The sequence below is a fragment of the Myodes glareolus genome, chromosome 9, assembly GCF_982192425.1.
Source record: "Myodes glareolus chromosome 9, mMyoGla1.1, whole genome shotgun sequence".
Lineage (NCBI taxonomy): Eukaryota > Metazoa > Chordata > Mammalia > Rodentia > Cricetidae > Myodes > Myodes glareolus.
The window spans coordinates 45,216,663-45,241,675 of record NC_142034.1 but is presented as its reverse complement, the minus strand read 5'-3'; the positions used below and the strand labels follow the sequence as shown (position 1 = coordinate 45,241,675).

The 25,013-nt window shown below is 42.7% G+C and overlaps 1 protein-coding gene and 1 non-coding gene across 4 annotated transcripts in view; one reads left to right on the top strand and one right to left on the bottom strand.

Annotated features, from left to right (window-relative positions):
* Window positions 1-220: 220 nt before the first annotated feature.
* The window catches only part of Fam222b (family with sequence similarity 222 member B), a 57,679-nt gene continuing 32,886 nt past the window's right edge, over window positions 221-25,013 (top strand). The window contains exon 1 of one of the 3 annotated variants that reach the window (XM_085695410.2): window positions 221-368. The gene's annotated coding sequence lies outside the window, so the exon portion shown is untranslated. The remainder of the gene's footprint in view (window positions 369-25,013) is intronic. The other 2 variants (XM_085695413.2, XM_085695416.2) reach the window with 2 other exon arrangements.
* Window positions 13,043-13,147, bottom strand: LOC148120885 (U6 spliceosomal RNA). Its single transcript, XR_015738968.1, has one exon. It is a non-coding gene; the product is annotated as a U6 spliceosomal RNA (small nuclear RNA).

Below are 25,013 nucleotides of genomic sequence, written 5' to 3'. Positions count from 1 at the left end.
GGAGACTTTACCTCTTAGATAAGTCACAGCTCAAGAGTTTAGTAATCTAGGCAAGATATTCTAGAGGTCTTACTTTTAAGTAAGGGAGCCTCATTCTCCAAGACTAAGTACCCAAGGCCAGCCGGTGGCGATGCGCACTTGAGACTCAGAGAAGCCGGCCATCAGGCACTGAGAAAGACGCCCCCGGAGCAAGATGCGCAGGCGCAGGCTGCCTGAGAGGGCCCCGGGCACTCCGGGCTGCGCAGGCGCATGAGCGGCTCCGGGCCAGTCAGGACGGCGGCTGTGACTGAGAGGCTGGGGCGTGGAGCAGCAGTGGCGGCGACGGGCGACAACGGAGCAGCCATGAGGGCCGGGCCCAGTCACCGACAGTGAGTGCAAGTTTAAGGGGAATCAACCCTGGGGAGTGCAGATGTGGCGGGTTGTCCTCTGCTGGTCGGGGACGGAGGGTCGTGGGGGAGGGATAGTTTGAGGTGATGGTGGGAGAATTTGGAGCATGGATGACTAGGTCGTGAGTCCCAGAGCTGGACAGCTTGGCGGAGGAAAGGGGCTGCGTTTCGTGGAGTGAAGGAGCTCACGGCAGGACCAGTGCATTGCGCTGCCTGGTTTGTCATCATCCCTTCCCCCAGGAGCTTTGGGTCGCCTCTCCCTTTCCGCTTCTTTCAGAGAATGGTTGCTGGGGGAAGGGTGGTGGAAAATAAAAGCCGTGGTGGAGCTGAAGAAGCCAACTCTGAATCAGGCAGAGAAGGGCTAGTCACTGAAGTTATGGTGTGTCCTGGGTAATGCTTAGGAATCGAAAGCTCTGTTTAAATCCAGGAGGATCTAGGTTAAAGAGCCAAGGACTTGGAGTCAGGTTTGGAACCAAGTCCATCACAGATAAACCGATCGATAACCTTGGATAGAACCCACTTAACCTTTCTGACTCTCTGGAAGATGCAATACTAAATGCAGGGCTTTTGTAAGCTTCATGTATGTGGTTGAGAGTGCTTATGAAATCGATAGGTTGTAAGTACCATACGGATGCTATCTACCGATACTGCTATATGTTTTAGACCCTATGATTATTAATGGAGTTACTGATTTCTCAGTAAAAATAAAGCATATTTGTAAAACCTAAGTGGACAAAAAAGTGCTTTCTGCATAAGCACAGCAGACATCTGTGGAAATAACACTTTATTCTGTGGTGTGACAACTTGACTGTCAAATTGTATGGGAAAAGTACCATACTCCTGCAAATGGTACAGCTACATCCTCAGCCTTTCTTTTACTTTTTATTTTGAGACCGGGTCTTGAATTTAAGTACAAGTTAGTGTTGAATTAACAGTCCTGCCTGTGTTTCCCCAGTAGCTGGGATCACTGTCATACCTGGCTGTGGTTTTGGAGGGGTCCTCAGTTAATGCTTGTGTGCCAAGCGATTTATTGCTGAGCCATCGAGCCATCTCCCCAGTTTATACTTACTTGTTTTGATACTGGAACACGAGCCTGGGTTTTGAGTTTACTCTTCACGTGCCCTGCCACTAGCCCCCTTTGTATTTTTTTTTAATTTACTAATTTACCTAGGCTGGCCTTGAATTTGCAATCCTCCAGTCTTAGCCTCCCAAGTAGGTAGGAATACAGTTTGTTTGTTTTTTTTTTAAATATATCATCTAGCCCAGAACAAGCTTCTATTATTTTTATTTTAAAAAATCATTTGTTTATTTGGAGGCTGGAGAGATGGCTCAGTGGTTTACAGCATTTGGTGCTTTTAAAGAGGGCCCAGGTTCCATTCTTAGCAGTTACATGATGGCTCACAACTATCCATAACGCGAGTTCTAAGAGATTCACCACTTTCTCCATTTTGTAGGGAAAAGAACAAATTTATTTAGCACACTGCAAAGAAAGCAAAGGGTATGACAATAATGGAAGAATTGCCTGCCAGACTCTGATATTTTTTTTTTTAACTGTAAAAGCTTCCTTTGCAAGAGTCTGGTTGCCTCAGGGGATTCTCTGCTTTGGAGCTCAGATTGGTGTACAGCAGCTTTTCAACTCTTTCTGTTGTTGTTACTCTCCTGTCTGTGGAATCTTTTCTTTGGAGTGAAAAAGACAAGTAGGGAGTTGTGCAAGGGCCCAAGAGATGGCTGGTTCTTTAGAGACTGGAGGAGCACTCTCGAGTCTTTGTTGTTGAGGGTAGATAAAGCAAAGGACAGAGTTAAACTGCCTGCTTCCGTGGAGAGAAAGTGCCTTTCTAGGCACAGCTTTCGAAAGATAAGTGCAGATAGATGCCTTTCAAGTGGGCAGGAAGGCAGACACTTTAGCTCTGCTGGCTCTGAGGACTGAGAGCTTGAAATGGTGAGGCCTTTGAAAACTGGGGAGTGATTGCCATTAGCTGAATAAAGGTGGGAGTGGCTGTGCTAGATCCGTGAAATCCACAGATAAGAGGAGTGAACTCTTTTAGAGGCATGGAGGAAGTGAACCCTAGCTGTTTTTAACTCTGTCTGGTAACACATTATTTTTGTTTCTCTCCTGAAACTATATGGCAACATTGAACCTTTTTTGTTCTATCTAGTTATTTGACTCTCTCAATAAAGTCTCTCTCTGGTTATTCTTAGAGGATAGTTTTTTACCCCCCTTTCTTTTCCTTTCTCTCTCTCTCTCTCTCTCTCTCTCTCTCTCTCTCTCAAACCTTCAGGACAGGGTTTCTCTATAATAGCCTTTGGCTGTCCTGGAACTCACTTTGTCGACCTGGCTGGCCTCAGACTCACAGAGATCCGCCTACCTCTGTCTCCCAAGTGCTGGGATTAAAGGCGTGCGCCACCCCTCCCAGTTTTTCTTTCTTTTTTTTAATAATTTATTTTCTTTCATTTTATGTCTTTGGTGTTTTGCCTGTATGTATGCTTGTGTGAAGGTGTCAGATCCCCTGGAACCAGAGTTACAGACAATTGTGAACTGCCATGTGGGTGCTGGGAATTGAACCTGGGTCCTCAGGAAGAGCAGTCAGTGCTCCCAACTTCTGAGACATCTCTCCTGCCCAGCAGGGGTGGTTTTTAAAGAGGGATTTGAGGACTGGATGTGGTGGAGCAGGAGAGGCAGGTTAGTCCCTGATTTGAGGCCAGCCTGGTCTACATAGTGAGTTCCAGACCAGCCAGGCCTACACAGTGGAACTCTGTCTAAACATAAGGGGTGTACTTGAGCTAGCCCTGCGATGACCCAGACTATAATCGCAGGTAGCTGCTGGGGAATGTGATAGCGAGGTGGGAGGTCCAGTTGAAGACCTGCCTGGGCTACAGAGTGAGTTCAAGGCTAATAGACCAGCATTAGTATAGTGAGATCCTGCCGCCCCCTCCCCAACACACACACACACACACACACACACACACACACACACACACACACACGGCTACAGAGTGAGTTCAAGGGTAATAGGCCAGCATTAGTATAGTGAGATCATGCTTGCCCCAGCTGTGGATATAGCTCAGTGAAGAATGTTTACTTAATGTGTCCAAAGCCTTAGTTTTGATCTCCAGTACTTCAAAATTAAAACAAAGAGAGAAAAGAAAGGAGAGTGTGGTGGGGGCGTGGACTTGGGATGTAGTTCAGGTAGGGCACTTATTAGCACCACTGGGTCCTTGGGGTTTGTCTCCAGCACACAGATTAAAGTATTTGTTGCTATTACAGGTTTTCCAGACCCCAACTATTTTCTGTCTTTATACATTGTAAATGAAATAGGGTAGAACATATTCAAACCTGCCTAGCCATCTTATTTTTAATAATTAGACATCTATTTTTAATGTTGATAGTGCCTTTTCCCCTTATTGGAGAATTCCATTACTTCCAAATAAGACCATAAATATCACCCATTTTATGTGAGAGTAATAGACTTGTTGAGGGCCTATGAAAACTTCCTATCCTTTTCTCCTTCAGTTCTTTTTTTTTTTTTTTTTTGGTTTTTCGAGACAGGGTTTCTCTGTAGTTTTTGGTGCCTGTCCTGGAACTAGCTCTTGTAGACCAGGCTGGCCTCAAACTCACAGGGATTCGCCTGCCTCTGCCTCCCGAGTGCTGGGATTAAAGGCGTGCGCCACCACCGCCCGACTCTTCAGTTCTTTTTTTTAAACTATGTTAGCTACTTGTATGTAGCAAGTAATAGTGACCAGATGAGGATTTTCTTTGCTGGGGAGAAAGTAGGGGCTGATTGCCCTTATGTGAGCAGTCTGACTAAAGTGAGAAATGAATTAATTATGAAGACATAAGAGCTGCCCAATTCATGACCCTGTAAGAGCTAAGACACAGGAATAAGGTTTAATTATTACATTTATTTATTTATGTATTTATGTATATATTTGGTTTTTCGAGACAGAGTTTCTATGTAGCTTTGGAGACTATCCTGGAACTCACTTTGTAGACTAGGCTGGCCTCGATCTGCCTGTCTCTGCCTTCCGAGTGCTGGGATTACAGGCGTGCACCACCACTGCCCAATTTAATTATTTTTTATTTTGCTAGTGAATCATTTTCTTTAAAAAAAAAAGTCATGTGCTTCAAGGGAAACTTAAAAACATTCTATTTAGCCAGGTGGTAGTGGCGCATGCCTCTAATCACAGTACTCTGGAGGTAGAGGCAGGCAGATCTCTGTGAATTTGAGACCAGCCTGGTTTACAGATTGAGTTCCAGGACCGCCAAGACTGTTTTACAGAGAAACCCTATCTTGAAAAACAAAAAACTAAAACAAAAAACATATTCTTTTTTTGGGGGGTGGGGCTTTTTTGAGATATGGTTTCTCTGTAGCTTTGGAGCCTGTCCTGGAACTAGCTCTTGTAGACCAGGCTGGTTTTGACCTTATAGAGATCCACCTGCCTCTGCCACCTATTCTATTTAAAAACAAGATTATGATGTTTATAGTCATGAAAATAATTTTTTCCCAACACTGTCTTTATTTCTGATTTTCCAAGACAAGGTTTCTCTGTGTAACAGCCCTAGTTGTCCTGGAACTCACAGAGATTCGCCTGCCTCTGCCTCCCAAGTGCTGGAGTGCTGAAATTAAAGGCTTCTGCCACTACTACCCGACTTACTTCCTAAGAGTCCTTTTGACCTTTTGATCTTGCAACCCATTTCACAAGTAAGACGGCTTATCGGGCCGAGGTTCTGGCTGCCAAGCCCAGCTGCCTGAGTTTGATCTTTGGAGTTTGTATGGAGAGAACCAACTCCTGCAGGTTGTCTTCTGACCTCCCCACTGACCTCCAGCTGAAGCACCCCTTCCCCGCATACACACACACTGTAACAATAAATGTGAATAAAAAGAAACAGTCTCTTGTGATATTTTGCAGCAACTGGCTAATAATGAAAGTAAAGCATAAATGGTTTCTTTTTTGTTTTGTCTTTTCTGAAATACTGCTGATATCTTTAAAGGAGAACTATATGAAAAGATGTTAAAAGAGAAGCTAGTTGGGACTTTAGGCCAGTGGTAGAGTACGTTGTTTGCATACATGAAGCCCCAGGTTGGAGCTCCAGTACTGGAGGAAGCAACAATAAAACAGAAATAGCAGCACAAACAAAAACAAACCATAAAAAAGAGAGTGGATTTTACTTAGTAAACTCATCAGTTAGGATGGTAACATGCTTGAGTTGGTAGAATGCTTGTATGCTTCATACCCTGGGTTCTGTCTCCAGCACAGGTAATACTGGGCTCGGATGTCCCTGCCTGAAATTTCAGCACGTGGGAGATGGAGGCAGGAGGTTCAGAAGTTTAAAGGTTATTCCCAGCTACATAGGGGGATGGAGGCAGGAAAGTCAGAAGTTAAAGGTTATCTGTCCACAGCTGCATAGGGAGATGGAGACAGGAGGGTCAGAAGTTAAAGGTCATCCACAGCTACGTGGGAGACGGAGGCAGGAGGGTCAGAAGTTAAAGGTCATCCATAGTTCCGTGGAAGATGGAGGCCTATCTCAAAAAGGTGAGGGGGAATGGGAAGCACTGTAAGCATTGTAAAGTAGTCCTATTTGGACAATAAGTAATTCAAGAATGGGATAGGGGTAGTAATTTACATATAAAATCCCAGCATTCTTGAGGGTAAGGCAGGAGATTAAATATGAGTTTGAGGACCGCCTGGACTGCAGGTGAGAGGTTCAGGTCATTGTAGAGCCAGATTGAGAGGAAGGAAGAAAAAAGAATTGAAAAATGGACCAATGGTGCAGAATAGCTTCCCAGATGCCAAGGGTTTGCTTCCAGTGTTTATACAGTTATCATAGAGTAATTGCTCATTAATATTTGTTGAATGAAAATGACAATATATATGAATCATAATCAACAAACCTGGGTTGAGATCCTCAGCTTAATTGTGTCTTTAAAGGAGTTTACATAATACACCATTGCCTTAGAATCCTCATCAGTAAATACAGATTTGACCAGAATTTAGGAGCAAATTGAGACTGTAGGTTCTCAGATAAAAAACAAGGTCACAAACAAAAGCCAAAACATGGGGCTCTGTCAGTAAAATGCTTGCTCTGCAACCTGAGGACCCAAGTTCAATCGTGAGATCTTCAGAACCTGTGTTTAAAAAGCCTGGAATGTCTTTTTTTTTTTTTTTTTTTTTTTTTTTTTTTTTTTAGAGAAAAGGGGGGGGGCTGGAGAGATAGCTCAGAGGTTAAGAGCACTGACTGCTCTTCCAGAGGTCCTGAGTTCAATTCCCAGCAACCACATGGTGGTTCACAGCCATCTATAATGAGATCTGGTGCCCTCTTCTAGCAGGCAAGCATACATGGAAGGAATATTGTATACATAATAAATAAATAAATCTTAAAAAAAATAAATGAAAAAAATAAAAAGTCTGGAATGGCCCGGCAGTGGTGCTTTAATCCCAGCACACCACGCTGCCCTCCGAGTCACAGATCTGCCTGCCTCTGTCTCCAGAGTTCTAGGATTAAAGACAGCACCACCCCGCCCGATTGCAGCCAGTGCTCTTTAGCCTCGGAGCCATCTCTCCAGCCCCAGGAGGTACACACTCTTAATTTCAGCTTTAGAAAGGCAGATCTTTTCTAGCCAGCTGCATGGTGAGTTTCATGCCAATGAGAAACTTTTTTTTTTTTTTTTTTTTTTTTTTTTTTAAAAACTAAAGAAAAAAAAATGGCAAGGCATGACCCAGGTGTTGGAAGATGGTAGAAAGAGGACCAGGAGAAATTGTTCAAGGTCAATCTCTACTATGCGGAGAGAGGCCAGTATGGGCTACATTTGGCCCTGCCAAAGATGAAGAAAAATCCACTAAACAAAAACAACCAAAGTGGACATTACTTGAGGAATGGCAGAAGTTGTCAGGGGAGGATGACAACCAAAACATAATGGCATAATCCCAGCAAATGCTGGTATTAAAGGCCTGCAGCAACACCCTCGACAAGATGGCTCAATTGCTAAAGGGCACCGAAAGACCCAGTGTGGTTTTCAGTAATCACACCAGATGACTCACACATATCTGTGGCTCTAGCTCCAAGGGTCTGACCCTCTTCTAGTTTCAATGGCACTCGCATATACATACACATAAAATAAAAAACAAATCTTTAGTAGAAATAATTTTTTTAAAATTTATTTATTTTTATTATGTATACAATATGTCTGTGTATATACCTGCAGGCCAGAAGAGGGCACCAAACCTCATTACAGATGGTTGTGAGCCACCATGTGGTTGCTGGGAATTGAACTCAGGACCTTTGGAAGAGCAGGCGATGCTCTTAACCACTGAGCCATCTCTCCAGTCACAAGTAGTAGAAATAATTTATATGAAGTAATCCTGATAGAGGCTGAATGTCATGGTGTTCCCCTGTAATTCCAGCGTTAGCAGTGCTAAAGAAAGAGGATCTTGGGGGAGGGGGCTGGAGAAATTGCTCAGCGGTTAAGAGCACTGACTGCTCTTCCAGAGGACCAGGGTTCAATTCCCAGCACCCACATGGCAGCTCACAACTGTCTGAAAATCCAGTTCCAGGGGATCTGACACCTTCACACCAATGCACATAAAATAAAAAAGATAAATAAATCATAAAAAAAATTATTAAAAAAAAGAAAAAAAGAGGATCTTGAATTTGAAGCCAACTTGGACTGGATACTAAGATCCTCTCAAACAAAGCAGGACAAAACAGGCTGGAGAGGTGGCTTAAGAGCACATGATGGCTCACAACTCTCTGTAACTCTAGTTCCAACAGATCCTGTGTCCACTTGTCTCCACAGGCACCAGGCATGCACATGGTACACAGTCATACATGCCAAAACAGCCATGCACATAAACAACTGCACAGTATCTGTAATAGAATATAATCCCATATAATCAATTTTTTGTGCCAGGGATTGTAAAAAAAAAAAAAAAGATATCTTTTGAGAAAGGGTTTCTCTGTGTAGCTGTGGCGGTCCTGGAATTTACTCTGTAAACCAGGCTGGTCCCAAACTCAGAGGTCCATTTGCCTCTGCCTCCCCAGATTAAAGGTACTGAACCACCACTCCTGGCTACTTTGTAACCCCAACTGGTCTGAAACTCCCTTTGTCCACTAAGCTTGACTCTGCCTCCCAAATGCTGGGAATAAAGGTGTGTTCTACCACACCTGGCCCTAAAGTCACTTTTTGTGTGGTGCTGAAGACTGAGCTCAGGACTTTTCCCCTGTGCAGCACCCCAGAGCTACACCCACGGTCCCGGGCATAATGAGAAAGGTGCTGTTTATCAGGTCAGCATGCCGATCAGGATATAAGATAGATCCTGTTTTCAGAGAAGCTTAAATGGAAGAAAAAAAATTGTGAATGGCTATTGAAGCAAAGTAGATGATTTGTTAGGAGAGTGGACACAGGGCTGAGGAGTATCGCTGGGGGACATTCTACATTGAACCTGTAAGACAGGGCCTCCCAAGTGGGACAAGATAAGGAATTCCAAGTAAACAGTAAATTTTGAAGATGAAAAACTTACCTGACAGGGAAGATAACAAGATCATGCAGGGGTCTGAGGCTTGTCCATTGTGCTATTTCCTAATTTGAGAAACTCAGCAGCTTAATTTGTGGTTGTGGAGATCTGTGTTCAGACTCTCCCAGAGAAAGATTGGAGAATAAACAGAAAGAAAAGCTTGAGGACGGGGACAAACAGGTGGCAGAAATGAGCTAAGACTTTGCAGAGTACTGTTGGATAATGCAGCCAGCCGGGCAGGAGGCTCGGGACGCTTTCAGAAGAGAGACGTGCCTAATACTTGGTTTTAAACTCTTTAAAACTGTGTAGCAACATCTGGAAGATGATCCTACCTCTAAAAAAGAAAAAAAAATTGGTCGTAGCTGTCTATGGAGATTTAGTTCAGCGGTGGAACACTTGTCTGGAATTAGCAGGAGAAGGAAAAACAGACAGACCTGGGTAATGAGGCATGTGTTCCAGGTCTCAGCGCTTGGGAGCTGCAGTAGGAAATTCAGAAGTTCCAGACCAGTTTTGGCTGCATCGGAGATCTCTCAAAACAAAACTGAAACCCAAGTGATGATGGGAGATTAAAGTCAGTCGAGACATGGTAGCCTTGACCAGTGAATTGAGGGCACCAAGAAGCATGTGGACTGTACAGGCTAAGGAGTCGGAAAAATCGCTGTTAGAAGAGGACCATTGTTAATAAATTATATGAAGACTAATAGACCTTCACTACATGTAGTATGTGTTAAGAAGAATTGTCCTTTTTACAATTTTTGTACTGGCAATGCTTGTCTTTATGATTTTTTTTTGTTTGTTTTTAACAGAAAAAAAAAAGAAAAAAACAAAAAATCAAGGTCTCACTGGAACTCACTGTTAGACCAGGCTGGCCTCCAACTCACAGAGACCTGTCCACCTACCTCTGCTTCCCAGAGATGAGGGGGTTAAACGCGTGCAACACCATGTTAGCAGCAATGCTTATTTTTATACAGAACATTTCCCCCTCCTGCACTGCTGCAGAAACACCAGAGCATCTGTGCAAATGAAATATCAGAGTCTTTCAAAAGAGCTGTAAGGTTTCCAACCTTCCCACTCTCTTCCCTCCCTCCTCTCTACCCCATTAGTTTTTGTTTTTCAGACAGTCTTGTCATGTAGCCAAAGTTGGCTTTGAACTCTTAATTCTCCTGTTTCCACTTCCCAAGTGCTGGAATTATAGGTGTAAGGCACCTACCCTACCTGTCTTGGTTTAGCGTGTGTATTTGGTTTTTTAATTAAGCTTTTTAGGTTTCATGTAGATGAATGTTTGCCTTCTTGAATGTATGTGTACCGCATGTGTGCCTGGTATCCTGGGAGACCAGGAGAGAGCGCCAGATTCCCTGGATTGTGAGCTACCATGTGAACTGAATCCCAGTACTATCAAATGATTAGCCATAATTCTAGGCCTTGATTTTATTATTTATTTATTTGGTTTTTTTTTTTTTTTTTTTTGAGACAAGGTTTCTCTATAGCTTTGGTGCCTGTCCTGGAACTAGCTCTTGTAGACCAGGCTGACCTCAAACTCACAGATCTGCCTGCCTCTACCTCCCGAGTGCTGGGATTAAAGGTGTGTGCCACCACTGCTCGGTGATTTTATTTTTTATAGATTTTATTTATTTATATGTGCATTGGTGTTTTGCTTGCATGTATGTCTGTGTGAGACGGCCAGCTCCCCTTGAATTGGAGTTACAGACAGTTGTGAGCTGCCCTGTGTGTGAACCCAGTGCCCTTGACCACTAAGTTATCTTTCCAGCCCCAGGCCCTTGCCTTAAGACTACTTGTGGGGCTGGGGAGATGGCTTAGCAGACCTGGGTTCAACTCCTAGGTGCTGATAGCTATCTGTAACACCAGTTCCGGGGCACATGGTACCATCACATAGACATACATGCAAGCAAAACACCAGTGTACATAAAAATAAACTTGAAAGAAAAAAAAATAATCTGGCACACACCTTTAACCCCAGCTCTTGGGAGATAGAGGTAGGCAGATCTTTGTGAGTTCGAGGCCAGCCTGGTATACAGAATGAGTTCCATAACAGCCAGGGCTATACACCACAGGGCTAGCCAACCTTACTTCCATAAAACAAAAATTAATTTTAAATTTATGTGTATGTGTGCATCTCTATATTTGTATACAGGTACATGTAAGTGTAATTGCCTTCAGAGGCCAGAAAAGGACATTGGATCCCCTGGAACTAGAGAGAGTTATAGCAATTGTGAGTCACCCAAAGCGGGTGTTAGGAACTGATTTCCTCTGCATCAGCAAGTACTCAATTAGGGTGGCCTGGAACTCACAGAGGTTTGATAACTTTAAAAGGGTATTTTTAAAGCATACTTTACTAGAGCCAAGTGTGGTAGACACCAGTAATATCCGCCCTTGGAAACTGAAACAGGATGGTGAGCTCAAGGTCGGTGACCATAGTAAGACCTTGTTTCAAATCTATTTGTATTTGAGTCAGGGTCTCCTGTAACCCAGTAACCCAGACTGGCTTTGATCTAATTGCTAAGATGACTTTGAACTCCTAATCTTCCTGTGACAGAGACCATAGGCTTGTGCCAAACATGCTTCAATTAGCTTTCTTAATTTCAGTCTCTTCCTGTCTGTCCTAGGACACTGTGTTACTTAAAAACATGTTTTCTGCTGAGAACATGAAAAGTTTCCAGTGGCGACATTTATCAAGTTAATTGCTGGTTAATATATGAATCTCGGATGCTTAGACTATTAGGTCAAGAGACAATGTTTTTTGTTTTAATTTTGAGACAGGGTCTCAGGTAGCATAGGCTAACTTTAAATTCTCTAAAGTAGCTAAGCACGACCTTGGATTTGGTTCTTGTGCTTCTGTCTCCTGAGAACTGGGATTACAGGCCTACTCCAGGACATTAGGGGTTTTTTTTGGTGTGAATAGAACCAAGGGCTTCGTAAATGCTGGCGAGCCACTCAACCAACTGAGCCACATTCTAAGCCCTTTATTTATTTGAGCCCAGGCTAGCCTCAAACTTGTTGTCCTCCTGCCTTAGCATGCTAGTATTTGTATTACAGGCCTGTGCCATCAGGCCTAGCTAAAAGTCTTTTTGTTTGTTTGTTTTTCGAGGCAGGGTTTCTCTTTAGCCGTGGAACCTGTCTTGGAACTCACTCTGAAGACCAGGCTGACTTTGAACCACTTAACCTCTGCCTCCTGAGTGTTGGGATTAAAGAATCGAGTTAGCACTGCCCAGCGCAAAAACATTCTTAAGTATCCCTGGATATATATTTTATCTTCCAGGTATGAGTCGGTTTTCAGATTTGGAAAGATAGGAAGAATTGGCTGTGAATTTTAGGTAGCTGGACCAGGCTCAGCCATGTTTAACAGCCCTTTCTCCCCAAAACTGGCATCTAACTTCTTCTGTCTGCTATTTTCTTCTGTGAGGCCATTTGAATTTTCTGTTTGTCAGTGTTTTCTGGGTCATGTCTCTTTACTTTTACACTGCATATTTTTTCTCAGTTGTCTAATGTCACTTTTGTCCCTCCTACTACACTTTGGTTGCTCTGTTCAATGTCTTTTTTTTCAAACTCAAATGACACTTTTTAATTAATAATTTTTTATACGTGTTAACATTTTGCCTCCATGTGTGTCTGAATTGCATGAGTGCAGTGCCCTGAGAACAGAAGAGGTCTCAGCTCCCCTGGGACTGGACTTACAGCTGGTTGAGAGCCACCATGTCGGTGCTGGGAATTGAACCCTGGTCCTCTGGAAGAGCAGCCAGTGTTCTTAACCACTGAGCCATCTCTCCAGTCCCTCGAAATATTGACTTAAAAATAAATTATGGTGCTGGAGAGATGGGTCAGAAGTTAAGAGCACTGGCTGTTCTTCCAGAGGACCTGAGTTCAATTCCCAGCACCTATGTGGTAGCCCACAACTGTCTGTAACTTCAGTTCCAGGAGAACTGACTCCCTCACACAAACACACTTGCAATGAAGCACCAATGCACATGAAAAAAATTAAAAATAAAATAAGTCATAAAAAATTATATTTCTGGGTTTGTTGGTACATGCCTTTATTCCTAGCACTTGGGAGGCAGAGTCAGGTGGATCTCTGTGAATTTGAGGCCAGCCAGGTCTACAGTGTGAGTTCCAGGACAGCTAGAACTGTGATAAAATATAAACCCTTCGCAGATTTTCATGTCATCCTGCACAGGTCCGTGCTGAGCTTCTCTCTCTTGTTCCAACTTTAGTCAATATGCAGTCAAAGAGAGCACTAGGTTGTGAGTCTTGGTGGCAACCTTGGCTCACCGAGAGCCATCTTGCTGTCTCTTCTTGTTTGTTTGTTTTTGTTGTTATTGTTGTCATTGCATAGCCCTGTCTGACCTGGAACTTGCTCTGTAGAACAGACTGGCCTTGAACTTAGAGGTCTGCCTGCTTCTGCTGGAATTAAAGGTATTTGCCACCAACCATGGGCTGTCACATTTCACGTTCTTAGCTTCTGAGCCATTTCTCTAGTCTATTTTATTTTATTTTATTTTATTTTATTATTTTATTTTATTTTATTTAAGAGACATCTCTGAGGGCTTAGAGCTCTTGGTATAGATCAAGATGGCCTTGAACTTGTGGCAGTCCTCCTGCAACCTTATCCCAAATGCTGGAGCTCCCAGGGCCTACCACTATACTTGGACCTTTTCTTTTCTTTTTGTTTTTTTTTTTTTTTTTTTTTTTAAGCTTCAGTTGTACCTTACCATGTATTGAATTTCTACTGTCTTTTGAGTTCTAGTGGCCTGTACCTATAATCCTAACACTCTGTAATCTCAGCATTTAGAATATTCAAGCAGGAGGACTGTGAATATGAGACCCATTTGAGGGGACTGGAGAGATAATTTAATGGTTAAAGCATTGGCTGCTCTTCAGGATGACCCTTGTTCCTATCATCCATACAGTGATAAAAGCACCTGTCCCAGGAGTCTGAGGGCCTCTCCTGGCCTCTGAAGGTATTGCAGTCATAATACACAGACATACAGGCAGACAACACCCATCCATCCATCCATCCATCCAAACAAACAGTTAAGAGACCCACTTGGATGCTGAAAACAAGAACCTGTCTTGGGGAAGGGAGCTAAAGTCTCTACTGTCCTGGAGCTTGTATTCTAGTGAATGAGGGTAAACGGACAATTTTTAGACATCAGCAAATGAGATATGATAGCTAATTGTGCCCCATTGTTGACAGTAGTTTCTTTCCACAGCCATTCAGTCCCAAAGAAACACAGAGATCTACATTAATTATAAACTGGTTAACCTATTAGTTCAGACTTCTTATTAATTCTTATAACCTATATTAGCCCATAATTCTTATCTGTGTTAGCCACATGGCTTGGTACCTTTTATCAGTGAGGCGTTCTCATCTTGTTTCCTCTGTGTTTGAATGATGACTGCAGACTCAGCCTTTCCTCTTCCTAGAATTCTCCTATTCTGGCCACCCAGCCTATACTTCTTGCCTGGCTACTCCAATCAGCATTTTATTAAAGCAATACAACTGACAAATCTTTACAGAATATAAGACCATTGTCCCACAACACTTCCCCACCCCCCCTTTTTTTCAAAACAAAAACTCTGAATCTAATCTCCTTTGTTTAGCTTTCTTCCTGACTGTTATCCATAACAACTTGTAACCAACACTCTAAACAAAGACAAACATCCATAATCCATTTAACCCATTTTTGGAGGGAATGTGGGCATAGTTTTCTAGACTACTTCCTGCTGATTGAGGGCGCTGATAATCTTATGGGGACCTAAAGAAAATTTATAGTTGTGATCAAGTCCTGACTGGAGTATTCTGTAAGGCTTGATCATTTTAGCCAGCAGTCTTGAAATTGTTCTGGATGTCAAACTCAGACATTTGGGCCATCCACTCCTATCAGAGATTTATGGGGGGGGTCTTCCTTAATCAAACATGATTTTTTTTTAAACCCAGAATAAATCCACAGCTTCTCATTTCCTGTGGAGACAAAAGCAAGACCTCTCTTCCAAAGTAACATGTCTTTTGAATTATATTTTAAAGTCAAGGCATTTTCAAAATGTATGTTTTGGATTAATCCAGCAACATTTATAATCAAATGTCTTTTAGGAGCTGTTGATCCTTCCTCAACCATCAAACAATTCAAATACAACACAATAACAAACACAGATTCTCTGTGTATTTTCCATCATTAGGTAGCTTTATTTTAAGCTCTATTTGTTATGGTTTAAGTAAAACGGCACTGTTCTCTGAGGGACACAGAAGCAGAAATGCTGTAGGTCCCCGAGTGGCGGCAGTGGGCAGCAGGTCCTCGGACCGCAGTGGGCCGCATGGCGGGTGAGAGCCGCGTGGCCGGTGAGAGACAGATGGATAGGCATGCCATGCAGAGGAATTGGGTAGTTATTTGGTGGGTTATGGAGAGGTAAGGGAAGAAGGGGAGATGAGGGAAGAACAGGGGAGGGGGGGGAGCCACGGCAGCAGCTACCTCTTTGGGAGAGAGATGGAAAAGAAGAGAGCTCAGGCCAGAAGCAGAAGGAAGATCTGCCTGCCTTCACGGTGAATGGGGAGGGAGTGGGCGGGACTTGTCTCATAAAGGGACAGGATAGACCATTACACTATTTCTTTTATATTTATTTTTTGGTTTTTTATTTGCTTATTATGTATACAGTATTCTTCTTCAGTCCAGAAGAGGGCACCAGGCCTCATTACAGATGGTTGTGAGCCACCATGTGGTTGCTGGGAATTGAACTCAGGACCTTTGGAAGAGCAGGCAATGCTCTTAACCTCTGAGCCATCTCTCCAGCCTATTTTTTGGTTTTTGAGACAGGGTTTATTTGTGTATCTTTGCCTGTCCTGGAACTCACAGAGATTCATCTGCCTCTCCCTCCCAAATTTTGGGATTAAAGGTATGTACCACCACACCCAACTACTCACTCTCTCTCTTTTAAGGACTTTATCCATTTTCTTTTCTCTCCAGAGCCTACATATAGTTTTAAACACACTGTAAACCCTTTAGAGGTTTTTTTGTTTGGTCTTTTTTTTTGTTAAAATCTATCTTTCCTGTATATCTCTCTTTTCCTGACCACATGAGTCTTTAATTTGCTAAGCAATATGGCTACGATTAAAGCCGTGGCTTTGACAGCTGGATCCACCCCATTCCTTAGCTTTCTGAGAGTTTAGCCTTATGGCAGAGGTACTGGCCAGAGCCATGTTTATTGCCACAACTCTGTGGAGTTTCAAGGTTTCTGCCTCCACCAAGAAGCATGCTGTTGGCTCTTCATAAACACCATTTAAGTGTTTGTAGTGGGGGCCTCTTAAAAGAGTTGTAAGGTTTTTGCAGCTAAAGCTGAGTCAGGAAGCCTCTCTTAAATGAGACATGCTTTCCTCTAACAAACAGCCCATCTGAGAAAACGCTGCTGCCAAGAAGCCGTGCTTAACTCTGTTCTTTTTGTGTCTAGAATTCCTTCCCAAACTCTCTCAGATTTTAAGTGGATTTAGTTGTCCACATTGGCGCCATTTGTTGACTGAGATTTCTGTCCCAGTGCTAGGGTGGATTCCTGTGAATGTGAGGCCTGTCTGGTCTACATAGCACGTTCCAGGTCAGTCTCAAAACAAAGCTCATACTCTATAGAGAACAAAAGTGGGTGTGGTAGAGGATGAACATATAGCTAGCTCTGATTGGGAGAACAGCTATGCGAATTTGATGGTTAACATCTTAGAGGCTTTGGAAATCAGCAGAATATAGTGTAAAGCCCCTAGCTAGGGAAGAATGGGTGTGCTGGACTGCAGGAACAGAAAAAGGGCAGTGTGGTTTGAGCAGGAGGGAGAGTGATCCAAGGTGAAGCAGGCAGGGGTAGGTGGCAGGTTTGAAAGCTGGTGTGTGGAGTGAATGAGACCGGCCCCATAGGCTCACATATTTGGACTCTTGGTTCCCAGTTGATGGAACTCTTTGGAAAGGATTAGGAATATGACCCTTTTGGAGGAGGTGTGCCACTGTGGGTGGGCTTTGAGGTTTCAAAAACCCAAGCTGTTTCCCAGTTTAGCTCTCTCTGCCTCCTGCTTATTTATCAGATGTAAGTTTTCAACTGCTGCTCTAGCACCGTGCCTGTCTGCCTGTGGCCAGGCTCCCCACCATGATGGTTATGGACCCACCCTGTGAGTCTGCAGTGAACTGCCTTGGCTGTGGGGTCTAATCGCAGCAGTAGAGAAATAACTAAGACAGCTAGGGCATATTCTTTCTTTGGAGGAGGGAGAATGATGTGAATTGGCTTGTGATTAGAAAGAATATTATTGTTGCTGTATGAAAATGAGTTGTAGAGGGGCTCAAGACTAGTGGCATATTAATTATAGACAAAATAAATTGTGCCTAATAAACAGATGTAATTCTGACTAGAGTTGAGTTGATGGCCGAGTGGATGGAGTGATGGTAGAAAAGCAGTAGAGATGTAGACAGAGTGTCTATGGAAATGGAGTTGACAGGGCCTGATTGGGCTTTATCACAGCTGAGTATGTGGACAGAAGAGGGCTAGTGGGTGGGGCTAGGTGAGTAAGGGCCTTGCTCTTCACTGACCAGGATAAAACTGGCAGAATATATTCGTTAAGGATTTGGCTTTAGTCATTCCAGATTCAAGATGCTTGAAATATATAGTTGAATGGAAAAACCTGGCATTTCCAGGGAGAAATAGGGGTTGGGATTTCAGACTCAGTTCTCAGCATATGGATGAATTCGAAGTTAGAATTACATCAGGAGGGCACTGAAGAGGCTGTGGCTAGAGCAGAGAAGCCTGAGAACAAAGCGGCACGGGGTCAGGTAGAAACCCAGGGACGTGGTTTGGTAGTGGTGATGCCTGCCTTTGATCCCAGCACCCAGGACTCTGAGTTCGAGGTCAGTCTGGTCTACAGAGTGAGTTCCAGGACAGAGACTCTGTCTTGAAAACAAAACAAGCCGGGAGGTGATGGCACACGCCTTTAATCCCAGCACTCTGGAGGCAGAGGCAGGTGAATCTCTTGTAAATTCAAGGCCATCATGGTCTACAAGAGCTAGTTCCAGGACAGGCTCCAAAGCTACAGAGAAACCCTGTCTCGAAAAACAAAAAAAACAAAACAAACAAACAAATAAAAAAGAAAACAAAGCAAAATAGTTCAGTGAAGTTCTTTCTTTTTTTTTTCTCTAGAATCAAAGACTTTTTAATAATCATCTTGATACCACAAGTGGAAAATTCTACTCAATCTCATATAATTGATTGGAGTAAAAGACATGCCCAGAAACCAAACATTTTATATAAAATTGGGGCCAGTGAGATGGTTCAAAAGAATAACTATTCTTTTTTTCTATTCTTTTTTTTAATTATTGATAGCAATTTATTGATCACTTACATCATCTGAGAGCCAGATGGGACTCAAACTCGGGTCCTCTGGCAGAGCATTAGGCGCTCTTAACCTCTGAGCCACCACTGGACTTTCAGTGAAGTTCTTCATACAAGTCAGTCAAGAAGAGCTGGGCCTGGTGGTGCACGTCCAGGATCCCAGCACTTAGCTGAGGCAGGAAGGTCATGAATTCAGGTCAACCCGAGATGTTGGCTGAGGGGAGCAAAAATGTTTTACAGGAAGGATTAACCAACTGTATTGGATGCTATTGAGGGTCAGGTAAGAACAGAAATACTTGAGGGATTAGATAACCTGGAGATTACTGTGACTTTGTCTAAAGCTGTTCACTGGAGGGACGAGTACAGTAAATTAGGAGGAAATGAAACATGCATTTAACCTTTTTTTTTAAATTTTCATAAAAAACAATGACATTTTGTTTTTTGTCTTCTCTCTGTTGATTCATCAGTTGATTCATCAGTGCTGGGGATGAAACCCAGAACCTGTGTCATGCTAGGCAGACGTTTTATCTGGAGGCTAGAGGTGCAGTCCCTTCCCCACTTGGTACCTGTTTAGTGTTTGCCACAGTGTATGTGTGCTCTTGTGTGTGGGCACCCATGCGTATGGATGTTTGGTGTGTCTAGACCTGAAGTTGATGTTGGATGTCTTCCTTGTTCTCAATCCCCACCCTGCACCCCCAGCAAGGACTCAGAATGTAGCACTGGCTGACTATGCAGATCAGTATGATTACAGATTTACAGAGATCTTCCTGTCCCTGCCTCCTGAGTACTGAGATTAAAGACATATGCCACTTTCCTCTTTAATTTGAGGAAAGATCTCTTGAACTTGGTGATCCTGGAGTCTGCCTCCTGAGTGCTGCTGGCACTATACTTGTTCTTTATACTTGCCCTTACACTGTATCCACTGAGCCATCTCCTCAGTCAACACCATCTCCCATGTTTTTGTTGCTGTTTCTTATTTATTATGTGTACAGTATTCTGCCTACATGTACTCCTGCAGGCCAGAAGAGGGCACCAGATCTCATTACTGATGGTTGTGAGGCACCATATGTGGTGGCTGGGAATTGAACTCAGGACCTCTGGAAGAACAGCCAGTGCTCTTAATCATTGAGCCATCTTTCCAGCACCTAATGTTGTTTTGTTTTTAATTCTTTTGGGTGGTGTTGTGGAGTGCAGGTTGGCTTTACAGTGGATAGCCTGAATTACTGATTACTGCCCTCTTACTCCTGTTTTCCTGAGTGCCAGGGTTCCAGGCCAGTGCCACCAAGCCAGTTTTCTTTTAAATAACTCTGGTTATGTACCCCAGAGTGGCCAGAACTAGCGATCCTCCTGCCTTAGCCTCCTTAATGCTAGGATTACAGTTGTGACATCAGGCCTACTTTTTTTCTTCTTCCCTTTTGAGACAGGGTCTTACTCTTTAGCTCAGGCAGGCTCAGTTTACTATAATCCCTCTGCCTCAACCTCTTTAGTGGGCTGGGATTATCAGCATGAACAACCACATCTGACTCTATTTTGTTTGTTTGTTTTAAATACTTCTTGTCATTGTTAATAAACCCTTACCTATTTGTATTCTAAGTGGTTATTATGTTTTTGCCGAAGTATTATAATTTCCTAACATTTCAATCTAGTGTTTTAAATGACGTTCTTCTTTGTAAATGCCTGCTTTCATTGGGGCTAATGGGTAAGTGAATGTGACTTTAAGGTTTAGGTCCTGGCCTTGGGGAAGTAGACAGGCTTGACCTTGGCCTTAGGTTGCATCAGTTTTCTCAGCTGTCAAATAAGGATGACAAGACCAGTTTAGCTCACTCACAGTGGGTGGTTGTGAGGTATGACTATTAATGAAAATAATTGTAAAACACTTTTGCAAGTTCAAGTGTGATTTAAATGTTAAATAATAGTTCTTTATTGGGATGTTGTGAAAATTAGCGGCATGATGTCTGCTAGAGGCTTAAGTTCCTTTTGAGAAAGGTGATATTTTTTTAAAATACTATTTGAGAAAAAAATAGCTCAGAATTCGTGAAAAGATATTGGTACCCTAATTTCTAGACTGTGTCAGTTATGACACCATAATGAAGCAACTTCTTATTAAAGATATATTTCCCTAGAGATTTATTACAGTATCACTTTTATGGGGTTCCTATTATAGATTTTTTTTTCATTTAGGAAAAAATTTTGGACTTCATCCTTGTGTGTATTTGAACACTCAAGTGCATATGTGATCAGAGGACAGCTCTGTAGGCCAGTGCTTTCCATCCGTACATAGGTTCCAGGGATTTAACTCAAGGTGATCGGGCTTGTGGGGTAAGGACCTTAACCACTGAGCCATTCCGCCAGTCCCTTTTATATGATTTTTATCCTCTTGTTTTTTGATTCAAGCAGAGGGATGATTGCTGCCCTGTGGTACCTTACAAGGTGGAGCGTATACTAATTTGCTTGGGGTGTTTTGTTGTCTATATTTAAAGCTTCACAGCACGTCAATAGAAACACTAAAAAACACTGAAAAAACATTTTGACTGGTAGTGCCGTTAGGTCAGTGGCTCTCAACCTGTGGATCACAGTTCCTTTCTCAAACCTCTGCCTCCAAGTATGATTATGGTTCATAATGCTAGCAAAATTACAGTTATGAAATAGCAATGAAAACAGTCTTATGGTTGGGGTCACCACAAAGGGAGGAGTTGTGTTAGAGGGTCACAGCATTAGGAAGGTTGAGCCACTGAGTTAGGCTACTACTGTTCCAGTTAGTATTTAAAGAAGGGCATGGTACCATTTCAGGTAAAATTAGCGCTCTTTGTTCCACACCTGAGTCTAAATACAGAATCAGCGGCATCATTGTCTTATAATGTACTAAGGGCCTGCCTGGAATTTGAATCTGTTGGACTAACTTTTCTTAGCCTCTAGAGGGATATTGACAGTAGGGGGAATTAGGATGTAGTCTAGACCTGATGAGGGAAAAGTGAATCATTAATTAGGTGGTGGGACTGAACTTTATTCTGCTTATAGGTCAGTTGGGATCCTGCTCATTGCTTACAGAATAGGGACCTGTTAGTCACTAATTTTAGAATAGGATGACATGAAGATACTGGTTTTATATAGGTTGTAACTGAATCTTTAATCTTCTGAATTGGTATTTCTCTCCCATTCCATTATATCTCCTTTCCCTCCCCTCTTCTTTTTTAAGTACAGGGTTTCGTGTAGCTTAAGCTGGTCTTGAACCACTGATCCTTTTCCTTGTTCTTGATGTATTCAACCACACCTGGTCTCCATTGCCTCTTAAATCAGGAACAAAATCTTAGGTTTCTTTTTTGATGTGAATACTGCTTGCTTTCACTGTAATCGAATTTTATTTGGTTGTGTGTGTTTGTGCACGTGTGCGCACCTGCTTACTCTGTGACTAGAGAAAAGGGACCATGGCCTAGCCTAGTAGCAACAAACCTATGAGCTACTTGGAAGGCTAAGGCCTCCTACCTTGAAGGACTGACAAGGCTGGGATATAAGGCCAGCCTGGATGTCTTAATAGAGAAGGTAAACAGAGTTGAGCATGTGGATATAAGGCCAGCCTGGATGTCTTAATAGAGAAGGTAAACAGAGTTGAGCATGTGTTAGCTTGCATGAAGCTTTATCAAGTACACTTACTTGCTTTCCTTTTTAGATTTATTTTCTTTTATGTGTATGATTATTTTGCCTGCATTTGTGTATCTGGTGCTTGCAGAGGTCAGAAGAGGGTGCTGGATCCTCAGACACTGAAGTTTTAGATTGTTGAACTACATTGGTGGTGCTGGGAACCAAACCCTGGTCTTTTGCAAGAATAAGTATTCTTTTTTTTGTTTTTGTTTTTTGTTTTTTAGAGACAGGGTTTCTCTGTAGCTTTGGAGCCTGTCCTGGAACTAACGCTTGTAGACCAGGCTGGCCTCAAACTCACAGAGATCCGCCTGCCTCTGCATCCAGAGTGCTGGCAAGAATAAGTATTCTTAACCACTGAGCCCTCTCTCCCCATGTTTTTAAAAGGGTCTCTGGTCTAGGCTGGCCTCAAACTCCCTTTATAGTTCAAGATGACCTTGAACTTAAGATCTTCCTGTCCCTATCAAGTGCTGGGATCTTAGTCCTGTGATTCTTTTTACTCAGCCATTCTTACTGACTGAATGGTTCGTGCTCCTTGAGTACTTTCTCCTGTGCTCCTGTTCTCTTTCTTACATTATTCTCTTCAGGCATGTAAAAATTTTTGTATATTGTTGGCATCAACTCTTCTTAATAAGCATTGCAAATACCCTTTTAGGCTATGAATAGGAAGTGAGAAGGCTGCCTCTTGCAGCAAATGCTAATTCATCGCAGTGTTTGGTTAAATTAGTTGCTTGCCCTTGGTTATTGGAGCAATGGTAAGCTTCTTTTGTTTCTCCTCTTTCAGAGACACGTAGAACAGCTCCTTCTGTCTGAAATCAAGTTTGGCTCTGTGTTGGTTATAATTTGCTTTTTCTGGCTGGCACAGCCTTCTTTTTGTTTTCTGTCTTCTGACAGATTCTGGGATTGTGGGGAAACAGCGTCCAGGGCTTTTTCAGGAACTGAGCCATTTTATCTACAGGAGAAGCCATTGGCTTTGGTGCTAAAGAAAACTGGCTCTGTATTTAAAGATGCCAAATCATGCTTGATTCGCAAGTTTGCTGTCTCATTTTGTGTATGTGTGTGAAACTTTTTCAAGATGTTGGCTTTTTTTTCTTTTTCTACCATGTGCTATCCCATCAGTATGAGCAATTAACTAACAACTTATCCCCCCAGCTCCCCACCCCAACACACACACACACACACACACACACACACACACACACACACAGCCCAAGCATCCTAAACCACAAACATAGGGACCTTCCGAGGATTAGGGAAAATTTGTACCACACAGTGTTCCTTTTGATCACCCTATCTAACTTCAAGCTTTTATTCTGGCTTATCAGTTAATGTCTTTTCCGTGGAGTCTTGAATATTTAGTTGCAGAAATGATTTGCCAACTAGGAGTCTTGAATATTTAGTTACAGAAATGATTTGCCAACTTTTTATTTTTTTATTTTCTTCTGTTTTAGACAGGGTTTTACTTTGTGCTATGCTGGCCTGGAATTTACAATATAATCCCAGGCTTTCCTTGAACTCACATATATCCTCAATTGAGGAATTGGAGGTTTAAGGCGTCATGCTCAGCTCCAAGATCTCTCTTGATATGTTTAGATTTCTCTCTTTCTCTCTTTTTAAATTAATTTACTATTTCTGACATAAGGCAAATAGACCTGGCTGTTTGTTCTAGGTCTGTAGACCAGGTTGACCTCAAACTCAGGGATTAGCCTACATCTGCCTCCTGAGTACTAAAATTAAAGATGTGTGCCACACGCAGTGCTTGGGAGGTAGAGACAGGAGAATTTCTGTGAGTTCAAGACCAGTCAGAGATACATAGTGAAACCCTGTCTCATAGACGAATACAAAAAAGAGTTAACAAAAGTATCTGTGGTAAGCTAATTGTTATAGTGCTCTTGTTTTATGGCTTTAGAAACTCCTGGCATTTCTACTTCAGCCTCCCCAGTGCTGGGATTATAGTAATGAACCACAACACCCAAGTTAGTATTATTATTTAAGAAATGTTACTGGTGGTTTTGGAGAGATGACTCAGTGGGTAAGAGCACTGGCTACTCTTCCAGAGGACCTGGGTTCAATTTACAGCACCGACATGGCAGCTCACACCTGTCTATAACTCCAGTTCCAGGGGACCTGACACTCTCAGACATACAGGCAAAACACCAATGCTTGTAAAATAAAAATAAATGAATTTTTTTAAAAAGGGAAAGAAAGAAAAGAAATGTTGCTGGATACTGAGGAGATAGAGGTAGGGAGTTCCAGGACAATGTGGTCTATAAAGCAAATTGTAGGCTAGCCATGTCAACATAGTGAGAGCCTGTCTCTGAAACAAAACACAAGAGTAAATTTTACTTGCTTGCTTGCTTTATTTCTTTATTTATTTGGGGCCATGCACATGTGCAGCTGCTGCATGTGTGGAGGTCAAGGGACAACGTCTACCATGTGCATCTTGGGCATCAAACTCAGACCATTAGGTTTGTTGGCAAGCCCTTTTACCCATTGAGCCACATCTCTGGTCCTCGTTTATATTTTTATTACAGGGGTTTAATAGCATTTTTGACACCGAGGAACATCGTAATTATTTAATGTGTGTGAATGAGTGAACAAAATGATTCCCAAAGAAAGGTCAGTTTATGGGGTTATATATTCTTCTAGATGTATCTGTGATGGGGAAGACGGCTCAGTTGGTAAATTGCCTACCTAGCAGGCATGATGACCTGGGTTAGACTCCCCAGAATCCACCTAAAAGGTATCTGCGACCCCAGAACGTGGGCAATGGGATAAAGACGGGGATATCTGAAGTTCGTTGACTAGATAGAGTTAGTGAGCTTCAGGTTCAGTGAGAAACTCCGCTTCAAGATCTAAAGGAAGGGCTGAAGAGCCCTTGAGCAGCTAAGAGCATTGTTACTCTGGTAAAACCCAGGTTTCAGTCTCTGGCAGCTCATAATGGTCTGTAACTCCGGTTTCAGCAGATCTGGCACCCTCTTCTGGCCTTTTCCACCAGCACACATGTGGTGCACAGACACACATGTAGGCAAACACAACTGCCTGCCTCTGCCTTCTGAGTGCTGGGATTAAAAGCATGTGTCACTATACCTGACTTTTTAAAATTCTTTTATGTGT